The following is a 16,135-nucleotide window of genomic DNA, read 5'->3' on the forward strand; positions in this document are numbered from 1 at the left end:
GCCTTTTATTCTGAAGGAGCCCGCCCAGACCCCCTGTCCCGGGTTGGCCCATTGGAAAGTTGGTCACCCTACACTCAGCTTCAAAAGTGATAAAATGGAGAGTGATAAACAACCAGCCAATCAGCTCCTGCCTGACATGTTACAGACTGTGTTTGAAAAATGTCAGGCAGGTGCTGATTGGTTGGTTGTTTATCACTCTCTATTTTATCACTTTTGAAGCTTAGTGCATCTGGTGCACAATCTGGCTGGTTGCTATTGGCAATACCCCATCTTCAATAGAACTCCCATCTTAGTAAATAAACCTGAGATAGTTATGTGCAAACTATATACTCTATACATATTTATGTGAGATTCTTCAGCTAAAATATGTAATTATGCTTAAGTTAACAGTTAATGGCGTATAACATCTGAGAGCCAGCTTACCTGGAGCTACCCCTCCCTTTTGGCACCTGAGTGACACACCTCTGAGCAGCTTACCAACAAAAGTGTTGTGCAGTTGAGAGAGGCATAGATGGGTCAGCATTAGGAGGGATTGCTGACACCTGAGTGCCATTGGAGAAGCCAGGGGTATCTCCAGGTAAGCTGGCTCTCAGATGTTGTAAGCCATTATCATGTGGCCTTACACTGGGCTATTAAGCCCAGACATATATGTTACTGTTAATGGGATGGGTTTGGGAATGTGGTGCCCCCTGTGTTGATATGACTGGTCTGCTCCAGGTTAGCACACCCCAACACTTTATTAACACTTATTTTTTTCCTACAGTATCACATTGTATATATTTTGTATTTTAATCACACCGTCACTTCCCTACATAGCACCTACAGTATGTGCTTCTTATTAACCCCTACTAATTTTCATTTGTGTGCTGCCCTGGAGTAGTCAGCCTGTGTCGGCATGTTGGGGGTCCAAACCCCAGACCCATACCCAGTATTTGGGACCCCCAGTGACAGAGATGCCTTGACGTACGGCCTGGGGGCTTAGCCCTATATTTGCAGATATATGCAACCAAGATCTCTGTATTATCTGATTATTATGTAGTTATTTTCTCACTCAGTGTGCAATTGGGATACAACATGTTTTTTTCCTATGAGTAACATCACCCCCTGCGATGGTGTAGTGTCGTACCTGTGTTTCCAGATGACGGGCAGGTTCAATCAATTCAATTGTGGTTCACGTTAGATGTGTGCAATAAACAATCACAGTATACTCAGAGATAGAATAGACTCACAAACTGTAGTCACAAACTATGCAATCACTTCAATCAAGGTTATTCAGAAAATAGCATGAATCAATAATACTGGCAAACATTCCATAAAGACACAGCAGTCTAATAATATGAACTAGGTATATATGCATCCGATCACTGCAAGTGGTATGATGTCCGTACAATCTGCCGAGCGGTGCTATAAAGTAGTGGATTCAGCTTGTTCTGAATCTAAACTGTCCCAAAGGGTAATGTCCTCCAATGAGAATAATGAATCAAGTTTGAACTGTGCACAGCTATTTGTAATCCAATAAACGGTACTGTAGGCAGGTATTGTTCAGTTATACCAGAACTTGCAAATAGAGGGCGCTGCGGAGTATGAATAGGCAGCATATACCTGGTTCCACAAATAGAGGGCTCTGAGGAGCCACAACAATATATACTAGTCCCCAATAGGGGCCGCTGTAGAGCATAAGCAATGTAACAGAATCACCAATAGGGGCCGCTGTGGAGTAGTTACTTGCAAGGTATTGCATAAGCTTCCAATAGAGGGTGCTGTAAGAATTTAGATGAATACACTGACTGTACTTCCAATAGAGGGTGCTGTGACTGCAATAAAAAAACAGGGGGTGGGGCTTCGCGGGTGTCGGGGGGTGCGGAACTATGCTCCGTGTCCCATCACCTTGAAAAAAAGAAAAAAGAAACATCGGTTCTCCTTTGTCATCAGTGTAGGGAAACTATCTGGTTCTCCCACATCGATGGCAAAAGTATTAAACATCAGCCATGAACCATCAATGATTTCAAATCATCGATGGTCGATGGCCATCTCTAGGTCCTAGTGCTCTACAGATGCTCTCTCTTCTGGCTGCTCCAACCAAGAATGGCAATTAACCCCTGCAGCCCCAGTCCCATCCATAAGTGCTCCATAAGCAGCATTTGGCAGTCACAGTTTAAGTACACAAACAGGGTACCGCAGGAGTGGGGTACCACACATGTTCTGCCATTCAGGAGTGATGTGCCAGTGTTTACTACACTACTATACACACATTATGTAATGCAGTATCTGATAGTGTTTATAAGGAACATGTTTTTGTGGAGACTGAACTGAAAACTCAGCTGACTATAGTATGGGCTGTGCTCCACTGGGAACAGCGTTACTCTAAACAGCTGTCCAGCCCAAACCCGCCTTCAGGGGATTTCATTTTTACTTTACTTCAGAAGCATTGGGGCTGTCAGATACATTGGAGTTACCAGGTGTCGTGTTACTGTATTCGGTCACATGTTTCTAATATATGTCATATCTACTCCGCTGTTTTTGCATTCTTTATGTGTGAACTGCCCTCCTACAGAGAGTGTGTGAGGACTGACTGCATCAGACAGAGCGAAAGGCCTTTTACGCGTGCACAAACACGTACTTATCGAGTATGTGCATTATAAATATGCATTACTAATAGCGAGTAAATATCCTCCCATTCTGACTGATTAGTGCAGGACAATGCAATGCAATGTTGTCTGTAATGTAAGCTCTATATAACGTATTCATCAGAAATGCAGATTTCGCCCACACGCTGCACATATGATATGGGTTAATGTGCAGAATAAAAGGAATGTGTAAATATATATAAAAGTCTTTCTTAACAATTCCTTAAATTTATGCTTCCTTCTCCTACTTTCTATAACTAAAGCATAGTGTACATGTAAAAATATACATATAATCGGTACTCCCTCATCTTTGCGGCCACCGCTACGCCAGTTATGTTAGCCACTACTTAACCGCTATGTAAGGACTTTAGCAAGCCACACCATCACCCTCAGTCCACGCCACCCCTCCTGTGTCCACATCACCATGTATTAACTCCAGTAAAGTTGTGGGAAGTATAGCGAGCCACTGAGCCCGAAGCATGGCAAGTGAAGTGAGCCACAGAGCCTGAAGCATGGCAAGAGAAGCGAGCCACAGAGCCCAAAGCATGGCGAGTGAAGCGAGCCACTGAGCCCGAAGCATGGCAAGAGAAGCGAGCCACAGAGCCCAAAGCATGGCGAGTGAAGCAAGCCCATGAGGGGACAATGATGCTGCTAAGCATCATTGTCCACTCCCCACACTTCGGGCTCGGTGCCTCACTCACTCACCACAACTTTACAAAAGGTAATAGATGGTGGCGTGGACACAGGAGGGTGGCGTGGACCCAGAGTGGTAAGTTCTGTAGCATAAGCAGTAGCCGCAACCATACAGTTCCATAGCGTAAGCGATGGCAGCAAAGATGAGGAAGTACCCATATATATATACGTACATATATGTATATATATATTCTGTCAAAACACAGAGTAAAGACAATATAAACTTGGCCAATGGGTAACTGCAGGGGGGGGGGTATTATAAACATACATATATATATTATATATATATATATATATATATATATTACCACATGAAATGCATGTGTTTGTCCCTCTATACCAGGGCTGGGCAACACCGGCCCTCCAGATGTTGATGAACTACACATCCCAGCATGCCTTGCATCAGTTTCAGCATGGCCATATAGCAAAACTAATGCAAAGCATCCTGGGATGTGTAAGTTCATTAACATCTGGAGGGCCGGTGTTGCCCAGCCCTGCTCTATACCTTACCCTGTAGGAGCCCTGACATGCTCAGCGCTGCCTCTGATTAAAAACCCTCCCATGTCAAGGCCGCTGCTGCTGCTGTCCTCCATGGGCTCAGAAGCATGTAATGAGCTCCACCAAGCAGAGCTCAGTACAAGCCACTCAGCCTCTGACCTCTTGTGAAAAATCTCATGGGACTTAGTCAACTCCCAGTAATGCACTGCACACTTGCAGATGCTCAGCATCATTTATCATTTAACATTGGCAGATAGGTGAAGCTGCAGCACTACACAAACCCTTAGCTAATTTTTTTAAATTACATGCCAACCATGTAGGGGGGCCCTAGACAGAGGGGGGGGGGGTGGGTTAGGGGTACTGACCCCCCTGTGCCCCCCCCTTAATCCGGCCCTGTATATATGTCATGGACCCACCGGTCGCTCCTCCAGATACGTCAACATGAGCATGGCTGGGTTTCATTTTGGACACACGTATCCCCTATAAGAGGTATGCCTTCACCAATGCAAGTTCAAGAAGGGACGCTTGCACATGTCCGGATACACAATACAATATATAAAAAAGGTTGTAACGTTAACCGCTCTCTTTTGGCTTAAGTCCAAAGAACACAAATTCAGAACTGAAATTATGAATGATTTATTCCAAGAAATACTTCAGGGCTTAGTGATAAAAATGGTTACAAAGATGATCACAAAGATTTTAAAAGTGCACACAAAAGAATACAACGCAAACAAAATACAGTGTAAAGAGGAATTAAAAATCACAGAACTGTATCTTACACACAAGTACTGATTCTGTAGTGGGGGGATTCCACATGGAATACTGGATCGCTTCTAGTCAGCTTTCTGTTCCTCCAAGAAGTACACATGATATTTATTATTATTTATTAACAGTTTCTTATATAGCGCATACATATTACGCAGCGCTTTATAGAGAATATTTGAACATTCACATCAGTCCCTGCCCAATCTATATTCCCCTACCACATGTACACGCACACACAGACATTCTAGGGTTAATTTATGTTGGGAGCCAATTACCCTATATGTATATTTTTGGATTGTGGGAGGAAACCAGAGTACCCCCACACAAGCAACGGGAGAATATACAAACTCTGCACAGTTAGAGCCATGGTAAGGGATCGAACCCATGACCTCAGCGCTGTGAGGCAGTAATGCTAACCATTACACCGTCCCTGCTGCCCCACTATAGAGACATGTGCAGTTATACCTGCAGATTCCTCCCCCCACCTTTGGGATTTTGACCATTTCCCTGCTGGACACTAATGAATGTCCCCTAAATCATGAAGGATTGGTCCACTGCTTTGAAGTGATTTGTACAATTCCTTACCCAGTGGAATGCAACAGCCAAGCCTGATTGTAGCTGCTATCGCTACTGCTGCATTTCTAAACTGAGCTGTGTACACGGATCATCAGCGACACTATTGGCTGGCTGCATGACCCATGAGCCGCGGAAGCTGGCCGCCACAGATCCAACAATGATACCTAGAACTCCCTGTCACTTCCCAACAATGGCGGCAAACATGCCTACACTTTGGAAAACAGAAGTCATCACCCCGCCCCCCCCCCCCCCCCCCCCAAAATGATGCAGTGTGTCAATCACTGACACCATACTGCCTCCGATGTCACAGACTCATACTGCGTATGCACAGAGGGGGTAATTCAGGACCGCTCTGAGCAGTGTAACGTTCGGCCCAGCCCCCCTGTGCTGAACCCCCCAGTAGCAAACACATCCCCTAGCATGTCCCGAAGGGAGAGAAGGATTTCTCTCCCATTCGGAAGTAAAAGTCAGTCTAAGCTAACTTTTATTTCCCTCAGAGGCTGCGGAAGACGTCATGTGACATCAGCCACCCACCGCTGTCAGGCATTGGCCCTCCTGTAAAACGCTGGGTGCTCCCCTGCATGCCCTTCTCCCTCCCCTATGCGTGCGAACACCTCAACGTAGGCGTTTGCCCGATCCTCTCCGAGCTGCTCGATCCTCCCCGAGTGGCCTGATCCTCCCTGAGTGGTGAAAGGGAGGATCAGCAATGGGGATATTGAGGGGGGAGGATCAGCAATGGGGGCGATGTTGGTGCACAGTGGTTCACCACTGGAAGTACCACTGGCACACCCTTTTCTTAACAGTGGCATGCACAGTAATTTCTCGGGAGAGCCCGCTCCTGCAGATTTCCGGCCACACCTCCGAAGGGGTTCGAGGCCTACAAGGGATCATGAAATGAAAAACATTTTCACTTTACAAAACTTTTGAGAATTGCAGAAGCAGCAACATCTGCACGTCCTTCGGATGGGCCTTAAGACTAGTATTGTATACTTCATTGAGTTTTCCCTTGCTTTTTATTATTAAGGGATTATATCATCTGTGTATTATTTATGTGTCTGTGTGACAACTACAAGTAAGGCTGAGGAATGTCCTATGTGCCTATGTAACGCTACATAAGCCCTCTGTAATGTGACCGCTAACCACACAAGCAGCAGCTCGGTGTCACAGTTGTGCACACACTGACATAGCCCTGGGTGTGAGGCATCTGGCACATGTCAGAGCAGAATACTGTATCTACTCAGAATGAAAGTAATAACACAGCACTCCGCATGCAATAACAATATACAGCAGGCAATTATCACTTACTTCTGTGTCCATTATACCATACATATCATATCCAGGCTAGATAACAATCTCTTGGGCCCCGTCATTTAGCCAACATTCTTATTATGGAAGCTAATGCACAGTAACTTTGTGACCGATTCAGACCAGCAATCTGCTGCCACAAGGCCATGCCCCCACAGCGGGGAAAACGGGGGCATGGCCTCGTGGCAGCATTGTGGGTACAGGCCACGCCCCCAAACATTTGGCGCGTGCACTTTCCCCCCTCGCAGGTATCAAATGTTGGGAGGTATGGTATGGGAGGTATGGGTTGTGGTCTTCGCAGAACTACAACCTATACTGAATCCTGTCCAAAGTCTGCAAATGGTTAGAGTCATGTGACCAACAATGTCAGTGTCCCACGGTGGGGGGTGGGGGGGGCAGTTGGGAGTCCCTCCCCTGTCATTCATGAATAGACCCTGTGTGTCCCCCCCCCCCCCCACCCCGGGACACTGCCGGCCCCAGGAGGAACATAGGAATGTCCCAAAAAGCCAGGACGTTCCTGCGATAAGCAGGATATTTGGGAGGTATGACAACCCACAGCAGTAGGCTGCAGGGAGCCGCCCAGCACAGGGCACCGCCGCCCCACATGCGAGGTCCCAGGTTGCACCCCTGGATTCAGATGCAAAGCAATTTCTGCGGGTCGGAGTGCCTGCATCTGAAGTGATGCAGCCTCCGCATCCCCGCTAAATGATCCCGATACTTCTCCATTGTCCAGGCTGGGGCCTTGCACAGAGGCGCGGAACTCTGTATAATCGCCAGCCCTGCATTCAGACATGAATTGGCCCCTTAGACCTTATGGCAACATACCTGTTTGGAGCACTCCCTACCTCAATCAATTCATAGCACTAGATTTTTATCCCTGATTTATGCCCTTAACCTAGAGTCCCTATCTTTAATACATACCTCCCAACATCATCATAGTCCCGATCAGAACGTGGCCACACACACACACACACACACACACACACACACACACACACACAGCTGAAGGATGCAGAAGCCCATAGGGTTGTATAGGATAAAGGATGGCATTATTACTCTCTTCCTCCTTGCCATTCTGAGGCTTGGTATATATGGAATATGCGGCCAAGGTCCAAAAACAGCAGTTTTCAGGGTCATGTACCCTGTGGGTGAAATGTAATAGGATGAGAGATTCAGAAAGTGAGAGATTTGGTAAGAAATCTCTAGTTTTTTTTTTTAAGCGGCAATCATTTACACGGCAAAATCAGTTTGAATTTGAAGTGTAAATGATTGCCGCTTTAAAAAAAATGGAGATTTCTTACCAAATCTCTCACCCTATGATCATAAGGATGCCAGTTGGACTGACACAAGATGCCACATGAACATATTGTGCATGGAAGAAGTAGAAATTCTTTCATGAAGAAACAGTTATCGGTACCAGACAATGAGGACACTCGCAGACATCCCGTTTCCCATTTACACATTTAAGAACAAAATTTATGGTTTCCAAAAGCATCTTTTAATTATGTTTTTGTGGACATATTTGTGGTTTTGCCCCTACAGAAACCATGATGACCATATCGTCTGGCAATCCACACCTGTATTCCATTACTGTACAATCAGACGTGGCCCTGCTTAACAATGCAGCTTGTCACTGGTGTACACTACACAGGCAACGTCTGCCACTCTGCTTTTCTAAGTAAGCGGCCACATGGGGGTACTGGCACACTTTGATTGTGCCACATCTCGGTCCGATGAAGATAGGCAGAACTCACAGAAGAAGGGCGGATGGGCAGGGCACAAATGTTGCTGTGGGCCTGGGGATGACATGTTTTGCCCCCTAATGAAAGCGGTTGACTCATTTGCATATTTTAGCACAGCAGCAGCATAAGAAGTGCATCAGCTATAATGGCACTGGGGCATTGCATGGAATGGCACTGGGGCATTGCAAGCCAGTAGCGTGGCAGTAGTGCCCCCAGGGCTGGCAACAGAAATCTTGGGGCCCTGTACACTGATATCTCTGGCGGGCCCTCCTAACCCCGCCCCCTTGAGCAAAACATTTTTAGTATACTGCATATTGAAATTTTTTTATTGTTACAAAAGAAACATAAGTAATATTCACTAATACCGGAGAAGGGTCTGAGTAAGTAGCCTTAGAGGAACCAGGAGGGTGCCTTTATAAACCATTGCTACAATAGTCACTGCACTGCCGCAGCCATGATTACAGCCCTATAGCGCCTCAGAACCTTGAGGCCCCTCACAAGCTTGACGCCCAGTACAGGTGTCCCCTTTGACCCCCCTGTCGCCTGCCCTGAGTGCCCCCCGTAGCATCCCCCTGCTGTCTACTACAGCATCCTGGACCCTGGAGACTGCTGTCATTTTCGGGTGCCAGCAACTTGCCCGCTGTGCATGGCGTCACATGTAAAGAAGGCAAGGCCAGCACAGGGCGCCGGGAGTGCTCGTTAAAGCAGAGCATTGGGGGTCCATATTTGTATTGGGCATTAATGCATTGGTGGGTCCAGGGACTTGATACTGGGAATATGCACAGCCATCACCTGCACCCTTGGTAATTACACCACTGACCATCAGTGCAAATATGTAGAGTAAACGTGGTCACACTTCACACACCCATTTCATGTACATTGCTTCCCCAGCTGCAGATCTCCCCACTATTCTCATGCACACAGCCGGTGATGGTGTTCCCTTTCTGTCTTTCCTGCAACCCACAGGTGGATCAGAACCTTAAGAGCAGGACTGTCACACCAAAACATACTTTAGAGAACTAGTTTCAGTGAGATTATAGTTGGTAGTAGAATTCTGCACAGTGCCCCACTGAGGGGGGGGGGGGGTTGATAGGGGTTGTCATGCTCCACCCAAAGGGCGTGTCTAGTTCCATATATGGAGAGATTGTGAAAAGAGATTGTGAATGTGGCACCTAGAAGCGTGGGTGTGTACTGCTACATCTGAGAGGAATCTTCTAAAATGACTTATACACAAATGTAGATGAGCCCCAAAGCAGTTAGTAAGAGCTACTGTACTTGGTAAAGTGCTGCGAAATGGTGCTAATGATTCAATGTAAATGTATCTATCTCTCATTCCTTTTTTTCCCCAAAAATGTAACAGTGTAATGTGGTCTAGGTGATATGAGGGAGATTGCTAGACAATGTGGGAGAGAGGGAGATTGCTCTTATTTCAGGGAGTCTCCTGCAGAATGCAGGTGGGTAGGCAGTGGCGGGCTGGGCCAGGGGGCAGGGTGCCGCATGCCCCCCAGGCCGGTATATATTTCACTGTCCTGGGCCTGGCTGTGTGTACATTACCTGGCGGCCAGGAGACAGGCAGCCGGCCGGCAGTATCCTCGCCACGCTAACTATTCTTCCGCTGCTGCAGAAGAGAAGGGGAGGAAGAAATCCCCGTACAAAGCAGCTGCTGGCTGGTGCTCCTGTGTAGAGAGGAGACTGCCGATGCCAGCCCTGAGACAGTCTCCAAAAGCAACAGCAGCAACTAGTCTGGGGGTGCAGAAACAGATGACCAATTTTTATTTATTTGTGGAGTTGATTTCATAAAGTATGGAGAGCACAACTAGCCACCGAGCCAAAAGCGTGGCGAGCGAACGTGGAATGCACTTCAAGTAATATGCGTCCCCTTGCAGGGCTCGCTGCGCTCTCAACATGCTTCGGGCTCATTTTACATGTCCCCTCGCGGGGCTCGCTGCGCTCGACACGCTTCGGGCTCGGTGGCTTGCTTTCCACGCCGACTTGGATAGTGGGGGTATGAACAGGTCAGGAAGACGGGTACCGCGTCCTCTCGCCACACTTCGGGCTGGCATGGATAGTGGGGGTTTGAATTGGAGGCATTTGCCAGTATGTAGCATGGAGCACTGTCAAATGTGTCCTTTATCATGCATGAGACACATTTGCGCACCACACCCCCAACCCTTTGTGCACGAGAAGCATGCACTACCAAACCCCTAACCCTGCCCGTCTCCCTGAAGCGGACACGGGCAGGGTTGCCGTACCCTGCCACTAGAATTACTGAGACGCACAAGCGTATGGGCCACTCAGGCGTCTCAGGCAGATGAGCGCCTCTCCGCCGGCACCCGCCTCATCGCCTGTCCGCTGGTGTCCACCAGCGCAGGGGATCTGGCAGTTACCGGCGCTGTGTGAGAGGCACTCACTAGGCTTGCCAGGGACGCCGGGGACAGAGCTGCAGCTCGCGGGGACAGTGCGGTGACTACGCTGCCTGACGGGGACACTATGCTGACTATGCAGGGCCTGCCGCGGGGACACTACACTGACTGCTGCGGTGACACTACTCTGAATACGCTATGCAGCCATTGGGCTACGCTGACAACGTAGTGTAGCCTGCTGCCGTGATAATACGCAAGTACCGGGCAGTGTAGTGACAAAGGCAGGGGGGGAGGGGCTTTCAAGGATTGCTATGGGGCCCATTAAGTTATGTCCCTGGCTGGCACTGAGTATATACAGCCAGTGCAGTCCGGCTCTGCGCTGCAGCTGTAATTAAAGTATAAGGAGCCCCCAGACAGAGGGGGGAACCAGGGGTGCATGTCTATGGTGTGGCTGTTGGTGTTCCGCAGTGTGTATTTGCTCCAACACCTGCAATATAGCCATGGCTACTAAAAAGAGTATATTCATCTCCAAGCTCGTCTACACCAGCCCTCCATTACACAAACATGGTCTTACCAGTACTTAGCCGCCATGAAATCCTTCCCTAACCGCCTTCGCCTTCAAGTAGGCACACATCACATGACACGTGTGTGCTGAAATCTGCATAGGTGCAAACATGTTGTTTGTTCTGTGGACAGGCACAGTACACATTTGCATGTTTCGCACACTCATGCCAGCTTGGCATCATGCCCGATGGAACAGGAGAGTAATCCACTGCTCATCTTTGAATGAAGTTTTCAGAAAGTGAGGTCTTCCTAGTTCAACATGCGTAACTGTCTAAGTAAACATTCAGCCCAACATGTACTGTATATGGGGATCTGTACTGATGACTTCATATCTGAGGCAGAATGATTTATGTGCACCTTACAGGAAGCCTGGCAGGCGGCCTATCACATTGTGCTAAGAAATGAAGGTTATTTATGACCAAATGAGTAATTCATACGCTTCTAACTTTAGCCATGAAATCATTTCTGCTTTGCACATTTACAATCACTTATTTTCTGGTACTTTTCCGGCACGTTGCATATATACAGTATATATATTTCTACTAGGTGATTTATTGCGCCCTACGGGCGCTCTTCACACCATCCTAAGGGGTGGTGCCCCCTTAATTTGTGAACGTTTGTATATGAGAAATATGGTTAGAATTGTATGAAAGATGGCCTGTATTGCAACTTGAGTTATAGGTGAAATGTGTTACATAGAGAGCATATGATGTGGAAGGGGGTGTATTGTTTTGTTTAATTAAAAAGCGGTTACAGAGTAAGATGTACATTGATAGTGTGGAGGGTACAGTGACATTTGTGGGTGTGGGGGGGGGGGCTGTGTGTGCGTGTTGTTTAGGTGTGTGTGTGTGCAATAGTATAGTAGGGTGTTTTTGGCGAAGGTCACGACACAGGAAAACAGGAGGCTGGGTAGTGATAGGGGTGTGTGGGCATAAGGGGGACTAAAGAGGAGGGTGGGAGACACTGTGCAGCTTCTGCCAGTGGGTGGGGGTCCAGCGTGGCAGTGCAGGACTACAGGACGGTGGCCCTGAGTCAGTGTCTCCTCCTACTGGGTGGGACTTCGGGTGCATGAGAGCAGGAGGCTGGGCTATGAGGCATGATAGGGGTATGTGGGCAACACAGCGTCAGCGACTCCCCAGTGGTGGAAGTTACGGTTCCGGAGAGCAGGCAGTGATAGGGGTGTGTGGGCATACGGGGGGGGGGGGGGGCTTCCCCTAATCCATGTCCATGTCGACACGTGGCGAATCGCCACAAGAAAAAATAAACACGGGAGGAGGCGCGGGGGTTTGCATCGAATTGCGGAAGGGTGGGTCGCGGGGGCAGGGGGGTTGCCGAGAATCATTGGAGGGGGGGGTCAGGGGGCCGGGGGTTGCCACGAAACGTGGGAGGGGGGGGGGTTGCTTGGGGTGCCGTGAATCGTGGGAGGGGGGTCGCGCGGGGGGGGGGGTGTGCCGCGAATCGCGGGAGGGGGTCGAGAATCGCTGGTCGCGAGGGGGGGGGGTGCCGCAAATCACTGGAGGGGGGGTTGCGGGAGGGGTGGCACTTCAATGGTGTCCATGTCGACACATGAGAATGAATATGAAAACATTAAAAAATTGAAAAATAAATCTTCAAAAACTCATGTCAACCTTTTTCATTGTCGACCATAGCCATGTCAGTGTTTTGCATGTGCCATTTAATCCTGGGGTTGCCGTGAATCGCGGGGGAGGAGAGGTGGGGGGTGCCGCGAATTGCAGGAGGGGGGGTCGCGGGGGATGGTTGCCGCGAATCGCGGGAGGTTGCGGGGGCAGGGTTGCTGCGAATCGCGGGAGGGGGGGTTGCGGGGTGGCGCGAATCGCGGGAGTTGCTGGGGGGTGCCGCGAATCGTGGGAGGGGGGGTCGCGGGAGTTGCCACAAAACGTGGGAGGGGGTGCTACGAATCGCGGGAGGGGGGGGGTGCCGCGAATGGTGGGAGGGGGGGGTAGCAGGGGGTGCCGCGAATGGCAGGAGGGGGGGTCGCGGGGGGGGTGCCACGAATCGCGGGAGGTCGCGGGGGGTGCCGCGAATGGCAGGAGGGGGGGTGGGGAGGTGCCGCGAATCGCGGGAGGGGGGCGGGGGTGTTTTGCTGCGAATCGCAGGAGGGGGGGTCACGGGGGATGGTTGCCGCGAATCGCGGGAGGTTGCGGGGGGCAGGGTTGCTGCGAATCGCGGGAGGGGGGGTTGCGGGGTGGCGCAAATCGCGGGAGTTGCTGGGGGGTGCCGCGAATCGTGGGAGGGGGGGTCGCGGGAGTTGCCGCAAATCGTGGGAGGGGGTGCTACGAATCGCGGGAGGGGGGGTGCCGCGAATGGTGGGAAGGGGGGGTAGCGGGGGGTGCCGCGAATGTCAGGAGGGGGGGTCGCGGGGGGGGTGCCACGAATCGCGGGAGGTCGCGGGGGCAGGGCCGTCTTAACAGCAGTGTGGGCCCCTGGGCAAAGCGATGCACTGGGGCCCTTACCCATTCTCCCCTCCTAGGGGTGGGGGTGCTATCAGCAGCAGCTTGTCCCACGGGTGGCAGGGGGTGCTCTATCTTCCACTCAACATGTAGGACCTGGAGCAGTAACTTCTGCTAATTACCCCTTTACTGCACAGGTGGTGGGAGGGAGAACACTAACGTGTGGAAGGGGGCACTGAGCTGAATGAAGGGTCCCTTGTTAATGACTTCCAGGGAGGTAGGAGGTGTTTATAATGGAGTGGGCTTAATATTCGTCATTTTCCTGTGGAAGGGCAGCTTGTTTGACTGCAGATATTGCCATTATCTGGAAATAGATTTCTTAGCCTTTAATACTACAAAAACCTAGAGTCCCAACTTTCAGGAGGTGCTGGGAACCTGGGGAACAGAGATCAGGAGCCAGAGCAATCCATTGACCAAAATATAAATCTGTACACCAGACGTTTGGAGCTGGAGCAGGGACCGGCTGCTCAAAGGCTGATATCTCTGGTTCTGGGCATGATAGAGACAAGCCGCTAGTGTCGACAGAAAGGGAAGAGTCCCAGCTTTTGGAATATACTCTCAGAAAAACTCTAAGTCAGAGAGAACCTGAGAAATAGGACTGGGAAATGCAATTAACAGGTCGGATGTGGACTGCTGCTTTGAAGTAGGATATCTCCAGTTCTCCCCGGCCGAATTTCAAAATTCTGGTATCCCTGGAAAAAGGGGATCCGCATCTATCAGCATAGGGCCCTTATACACCTGGGGCCCCTGGGCAAGTGCCCATTAAGCCCATACGAAAAGACGGCCCTGCGCGGGGGGTGCCGCGAATCGCAGGAGGGGGGGTGGGGAGGTGCCGCGAATTGCGGGAGGGAGGGCGGGGGTGTTTTGCTGCGAATCGCAGGAGGGGGGGTCGCGTGGGGGTGCTGTGAATCGCGGGAGGGGGGGTGTTTTGCCGCAAATCACGGGAGGGGGGGCGGCGGGGGGGCGCTCACCTGGTGGCTGTGGAGTAGGTTCTTGGGCAGCATGGGGAGGCAGAGGGTGTCTGGCGCTGTGGGCTCACTGGTCTGGTTCTCTGTCATGTGATTCAGTCATGTGAGTCAGAGGCTCCACCCAGCGTTAGAGACCCACTCACACACTTTGAGTGACAGATGTAGCCAAATATATAAGAGATGTGTTCACTGTAGAATATATATATATATATATCTTAATATTACATTATATGTACTGTAATATAATGCCCCAATTAATCTTGAACCACACAATAGTGCCTACAATTTATGTTTTGCCAGACATTGCCTGATTCAGAGATTTATGTAATCTGACATTAATATAAATGATCTGCACAGGTCCTGCTCTGCACAATGCTCGCAGTATCTCAAAGCCGTAGCATAATTTACACACTTATCCCTGTTTGGTGACTATGGCATGCCAAAGCCAGTGGCTTCATTCATAAATGCAGCTTCACCTGCACCTGTAGCAATATTTTGCTGGACATCTTCAGTAATCTGCGTAATCCAGTATTTACACCATTAATCCAATGCTGCATTATTGAACGCAGCGGTGAATCAGCAAACCGGGCCGTGGATGTCTTTTTATTCAAATTGTGCCACGCAGCAGTGCACTTAATTCACATTATGTCACATAGCAGTGCACTTAATTCACATTATGTCACATAACAGTGCACTTAATTCACATTATGCCACACAGTAGTGCACTTAATTAACATTATACCACATAGTTTTGCACCAATTCACATTATGCCACACAGTAGTGTACCTAATTCACATTATGCCACACAGTAGTGCACCTAATTCCCATTATTCCAAACTGTAGTGCACCTAATTCACATTATGCTGTGCAGTAGTGCACCTAATTCACATTATGCTGTGCAGTAGTGCACCTAATTCACATTATGCCACACTGTAGTGCACCTACAGTAATTCACATTATGTTACATAGCAGTGCACCTAACTCACATTATGAAACATAGTAGTGCACCTAATTCACATTATGCCACACTGTAGTGCACCTCCATATACACACTGCTATGCCCCACATACACATACTCTGCCCTGCCCCAGTTCTGTCTTGCCCCCCATACAGTAATTACCGTGTTCCTGATAATTACTGTCCTGCTAGGCTAGAGTCTGTCCCATCTCTGCAGCAGTGAATGCCATTGGGTTGCATGTCCTGGCCCCCACTACACATGCATGTTGGAGACAAGGCAGACCTTAGAGAATTATTATATAAATCTTATAGCCTGGCTATTCGATTTCTGTTCTCGAGCAGATAAAGCACCAACTTGCTATGTCCTGCAGGGCTATACAGCTACTTTACTGAATTGCTCCCGCCTCCTTTGTAATGCCGGATTGCCATGTTGTTTCCAACCACGTAATAAGCTTCCTCTGCCAGTGTTATTTTCATTACAATCTGCATTTTTTTCCCAATAAATGCTTTTTTCTGACTCATTTCTGGCTAATTTCATATGGGCTGTCACAGCATATTTATTACAGAATAACTGTCAGACTCTCAGGGAGGGTAGAATACTAAAA

Source organism: Crinia signifera, chromosome 1 (assembly GCF_055691185.1).
Source record: "Crinia signifera chromosome 1, ASM5569118v1, whole genome shotgun sequence".
Classification (NCBI taxonomy): domain Eukaryota; kingdom Metazoa; phylum Chordata; class Amphibia; order Anura; family Myobatrachidae; genus Crinia; species Crinia signifera.